We start from the raw sequence: 6,007 nt of genomic DNA on the forward strand, positions 1-6,007 counted from the left end.
TCTCCTATCTCCTCCCACCCCAACCCTCATTAGCCATTTGTTGCTTTTTCAATGCTCAAACTTTACCCAGATCTCTCCCCGTCTTATAACACCTATCCTTCAAAACCATGTATTTCTCTTTTCTCCCACTGCTCAACCCCATGTTAAACTAACCTTTAAGAAGCATGGGAGGGGCGCCTGGGTGGCTCAGTGGGTTAAGCTGCTGCCTTCGGCTCAGGTCATGATCTCAGGGTCCTGGGATCGAGCCCCGCATCGGGCTCTCTGCTCAGCGGGGAGCCTGCTTCCTCCTCTCTCTCTGCCTGCCTCTCTGCCTGCTTGTGATCTCTCTCTGTAAAATAAATAAATAAAATCTTTAAAAAAAAAAAAAAAAAAAAGCATGGGAGAGAGAAAAGAAACAAACACATTCATACTAAAGTGTAAGTAACTAAGAGTGATGCTTTGCAAGCCACCTCTCATGAAGAGTGGTTCAGTTTTAAACAGTTGCTTACGGGCCAAATATTTATCCTATTATTTCCTCAAATAAGGGTACACTTGGTTCTTTCCTACTGGATGAGGTATCCACTTGGCTTAGGAATAGCCACAGCATTTAAGAAATGGAGGTTAGGACAACATTAAGAAAAGCTGTTGTTGAGTTGGAGAGACGTTCTTTATGTTGCTGAAGGGGAAGGAATATGGGAAAGTTTGAACACGGAAGGTTTTGGTTCCCTGAGGTTCATTTTCTCTTCCTTATTTTTATGCTGATTAGGGTTTTTTTTTCCCCCTTCCTTTTTGACAGACTTGTTTCAGTCCTTCTCTGGCCTTATTTATTTATTTTGCTCCTGCTGACAAGCTGGAGGCTGAATTATGTTCTGTGCTCACTCTTAAAATGTTCCTTTAGGCTCTTGCCCCTAAGGTCTCTGGCCAATGCAGAGAGTCAAGAGGTACTGTGCTGTATGCAAATACAGGCATATTTGTCCGTGTAGGCCAAAGGAGGGGAGGCATTCTGCTAAACGACCGAAGAACAGAAAGAAACTTCTGCAGTGGAATATCTGATAGCCTCATGAAAAGAAGCTCAACTTTTCAGAAACAAACAGTACAGAGGAATACTTATCTATAAAATAAGTTGGAGAAAAAAAAAAAAATCCGCACACAAAACAGGACTAATACTTGAGCAGTGAGTTCACCTCAAGCATTTCATGAATTTCACATGACCCGCCCACTTTCTCTCTGTACCTCTGCGGATTACCATATCAGCCGTAATAATACTCTGTTGTTCCGGCGCCAGATTTACATATCAACGTAGCCATGGCATTCCGGAATGTAGAATACCGTACTGTTCCTCTTGTTTGTGGTTTCTGTAACAAGGTTAATTTTTTGTTCCCTTGCCTTCTTCACTTAATCGCATGCCACCCCCTACCTCTCTTCAATCAGGGGTTTGTTTTTCCCTTGGAATAGCTATCCTCCCATCCTCTCTCAGCCTGTGTGTCATAACTTGAGCTACCCACAAATTCACTGTACAACCGCGCTGCCTTTTAAAATCTTTTTCACTCACACGGCCACAGATGATGATCAGCTCTCAGAAAACTCAAGGCAGAGACACGATAGGTCACTTCTGGGCTGACCCGGGGGGGTACATTCTTCCCCAAATGTATGGTGTGTGTTAGGGTGGGTCAGAAGTTACCATGGTAGATTTCATGGTCACGTTTGTTTTCTTTCTTGGTAGGCTTTGTTTTTAATTATTGCTAGTTCGAGATGGGAGATGGGTCTAACCAAAATCTCTGGGCCAGGACTGAGTGAAACGATTTTCATTTCCAAGGAAAGTTTGGAAAGGGCTGGGTAATTTTTAAATTCTTAGACTCGTGTGTCAAACTTAGTGGGAAGCCAGCTGGAGCCTAACAAGTTATTTTAATGAGCTTCCTTTCTCTCTGATGTTCCCCAGGGGATATGTGCCAAGCAGACCCATGTGGCCTGGGGAGTAACATGATCATCTTGGCTCTGTTTAGACACCTGTGCTCTTGCAGCCCTAGTGGTAAGGGGAACAGGAGACAGACATGAGGGCATGGAAGGCATGCAGACCTAGTGGGAGTGGGTGTGTGCCAGGCTGCTTAGGAATTCACTACCAGAAACTCCACAGCAGCAGCAGAGGCTTGATGCTTCGTAGGGCAACAGTGTCTCTACGTGGGGTGTCTGGGAGTATATGAAACGTGTTTGTGTGTGTTGCGGAGGGAGGAGAAAGGAGTGGAGGGAGGAGAAAATTATATGCATTTTTAGAAGGAATTGCATGCCTGGGAGTTTCCTTTGGAGAAGGAGGAAAAGATTGAAGATGATGAATATAAAGCGTGCTCAGCACCCTGAGAAAATATTCTTCTTCTAAACTTCTGCCTACTCCTTAAAAATAAAAAAGTATGTTTGCTGTGTTCGCTTTACCTTTCCAGGGATCAGTGTGATGCTTGGCACTCCCTACCCACTCTGAACAATCTAGCACATGAGTATTAAGTTTGGTCGGTATCATTTTCACCAGATGCCTTGTTTGGTGATTGTCCGTAGTCTCCTGTATGTGTGAATTTCTTCTTCTTGGATTATAAAGTCCTCAAGGATTTATACTTACAGGAACTATGCTCTCTCTTGTTCTTCCTCACCTCTACCAATTCTGGATACTTCTCAGCAAATGTTTAACATATGACTATGCAATACTTCTTCATAAGATCCTCTGTCCTTAACAAAGTCTTACTTTATGATGTGATTAAAGTTTATTTTTATAAATGAAATCTAAAAAATACTTAAAAGTAGTTCCACACTTCTTAAAGGGAGCATATTTATAATTCTTAAATTTAAATTTCTATTTTAAGGGGTACCTGGGTGGCTCAGTCTGTTTTGGCTCAGGTCAGGATCCTGGCATCCTGGGATCCAGTAGGGAGTCTGCTTCTCCCTCTGCCCCTCTCCCTGCTCATCCCTCTCTCTCTCGTTCTGCACTCTCTCTAATAAATAAAATTTTTTTTAATTAAAAAATGAATTTCTGTTTTAGTTATATATAGTATTTCAAACGTACAGAAATACAAAGACAATAATACAACTCCATTTCCAAAGTTAACATATTTGTTTCATCTCTTTAAAAATTAAGTATAAATTTTTAAAAATGTAAAAAAATAAATAAATAAAAATTAAATATACACCTAACCACTCTTCACCCCAATCCCCTCCCTCCCTCCCTCCCTTAAGAAAACCTCTCTCCTGAAACTGGTGTACATTCTTTCCTGCATGTTTTTAGATTTCTACTACTTGGTTCAAAAGGTCTTAGTTCTCCTTCCTGGGGGGACTGGTGACTGAGTCTTCAAACCTCTCACACACAGCTTCTGTGGAAGGATGGAGTGGATAAGTGCCATTATAGAGATGTGCTTTCATCAGCTGGGATGCAGGAAGGGAGAGTGGTAGAGAATTAACCCAGGGGAAAAGCAGTTCCACTCAGAGAAGAGGACTTACTAACCAGGGCATAGCTAGGGAAGCAGAACTGACACCAGGCTGGACACAGTAGAAAGAAGCTAGAAGGGGGAGGAAAGCAGCCCCTGGAGGTCTAGAACAAAAAGGGTATTAGGGGAGGCAGAGGAAGAGAACTCCCATGAGCACACACTTTTGCTCCTCTGATCATCAGAAAGGATGTGGCTAGGTGTCCCTGAGACCTCTGTGAATGCAGTTTTGGGGTTACAGTTGTGCCCCTAGGTGGGCCCAACTGCTGAAACCCCAGCATGCCAGACTCATTACCAGCAACAAGACCTGGCTACGTGGCTTTTACTTGGAGGAAGTGACCTGCTTTAGTTCCTCTAAAGCATTATACAGATCAGTCGGAGATGATTCAACTTTCCTGTTACAGGCATACCTCGGAGATATTGTGGGTTCCGTTCTCAGACCACTACAATAAAACAAGTCAAATAAATTTTTTGGTTTCCAAGTGCATGTAAAAGTCATGTTTATACCATATTACAGTCTATTAAGTGTGCAAAGCATTATTTCTTTAAAACAAAAGTGTACATCCTTAATGAGAAAATCTTTATGCCTAAAAAATGCTAACCATCACCTGAGCTTTCAACAAGTCATAATCACTAATCACATATCACTGTACCAAACATAATAATGATGAAAAAGTTTGAAATACGGTGAGAATTGGGGCACCTGTGTGGCTCAGTTGGTTAAGGGACTGACTCTTGATTTCAGCTCAAGTCATGATCTCAGGGTCATAAGAACAAGCCCCACCACAGACTCCGTGCTCAGTGGAGGGGGTCTGCTTCTCTCCCTTCCCTTCTCTTTCTGCCCCTCCTCCCTGCTCTCTTTTTCTCTCTCAAATAAATAAATCTTAAATAAATAAATATATATAAAATTAAAAATATATAAATATATATATGTGTGTGTGTGTATATATATATATATATATATATATATATAGTGAGAATTATTAAAATGTGACACAGAGATACAAAGTGAGAAAATGCTATTGGGAAATGGCATCAATAGACTTGCTCAAGGCAGGGTTGCCACAAACCTTCCATTTGTAAAAAGCACAATAAAGTGAAGTACAGCAAAACAAGGTATGCCCCTATTACCCTTCCTCAATTTGGAGTTAAAAGATAAAATAGAAGGCACCCAGTTAAATTTGATTTTCAGATAAACAACATATACTTTTTTTTTATAGTAAAAGTGTGTCTTAAATATTGTATGGGACATACTTTTACTAACAAGTTATTTGTTTATCCTAAAACCAGTTGTGAGTGTTCTGTATATTTACTGCTAAATCTGGCAACTCTACCTCCATTGAATTCCGGAAGGGTTTTAGTAGTCTTTGAAAAAGACTGGGTCAAAGAGTCCTCCAGAATAACATTAAGGAACATGAATGAACCTTTATCAAATGCTCAATGGTTTCATTTAGGCTAAAACAACAAAAAACAGCAGTATGCAAAGACCATCTTATTTTTTTATGGTTTTATTGATATGTCACATACTGTAAAATTCACTTTTTTTTCATTTTTTAAAGATTTTTAAAAATTTATTTACAAGAGAGAAGTAGAGAGAAAGAGAGATCATGAGCAGGTGGGGAAGGGTAGAGAGAGTAGACTCCCTGTTGAGGTAGGGAGCCCGAGGTGGGACTTGATCCCAAGACTCTGGCATCATGACCCACTCTGAAGGCGGATGCTTAACCAACCAAGCCATCCAGGTGCCCAGAGATTCACTATTTCTTTTAAAATTTTTAGTTAATGTATTAACTGTATTTGGCTGCAAATACATCTTTAACTCATAACTCCAGATCAAGAGTCCCATGTTCTATTCACTTAGCCAGACAGGCACCCTTAATTTTTTAACATTTTCAGCACCTCAAAAAAAGAAAACCAGGGCCCATTAACAATCCCTCCCCATTCCTCTCTCACTTCCTCGCCGTTCCCAACCGAACCCCCTGTCAACCACTTGTTAACTTTTTTCTTTCAATTACCTGTTCTGGACCTTCCATTATAAATGGAATCTACAAAATGAGGCTCTTAATTTTGTATGTTGTCAAGGCTCATCCATTCTGTAGCATCTATCAGTACTTTATATCAATAACATTCCTCTGCAAATACATACCACATTTATCCTATCCATTCATCCACTGATGGGACATTTGGGTTGTTTCCACTTTTTGACTATTATGAATAATGCTTCTAGGATAGAACATCCTTGTACAGGTTTTCACATGGAAGTGTGTTTTCATTTCTTTGGAATTGTTGGCGATATGGTAACTTTATGTCTAATACTGTGAGAACTGCCCAACTGTTTCTCAAAACAGCTGCAGCATTCTTAGTTTTTTCTTTCTTTCTTTCTTAATTTTTTTTCCCCTTTGGTCTGTGTGTGTAATAAAGACTCTTCAGGGTTTCCTCGGTGTCCCGGAGGAGTGCCTGCTCCCAGGGCTCCTCCTTGGGGCGGGCTTCTGTGGGGCCCCAAAGTCATCCCACCAGTGCCCAGAGCGCTGGAAGTCCAAGAGACCGCTCTGCTGGAAACGTAGTCT

The sequence above is a fragment of the Lontra canadensis genome, unplaced genomic scaffold, assembly GCF_010015895.1.
Source record: "Lontra canadensis isolate GAN:19392208 unplaced genomic scaffold, GSC_riverotter_1.0 scaffold9, whole genome shotgun sequence".
NCBI lineage: Eukaryota > Metazoa > Chordata > Mammalia > Carnivora > Mustelidae > Lontra > Lontra canadensis.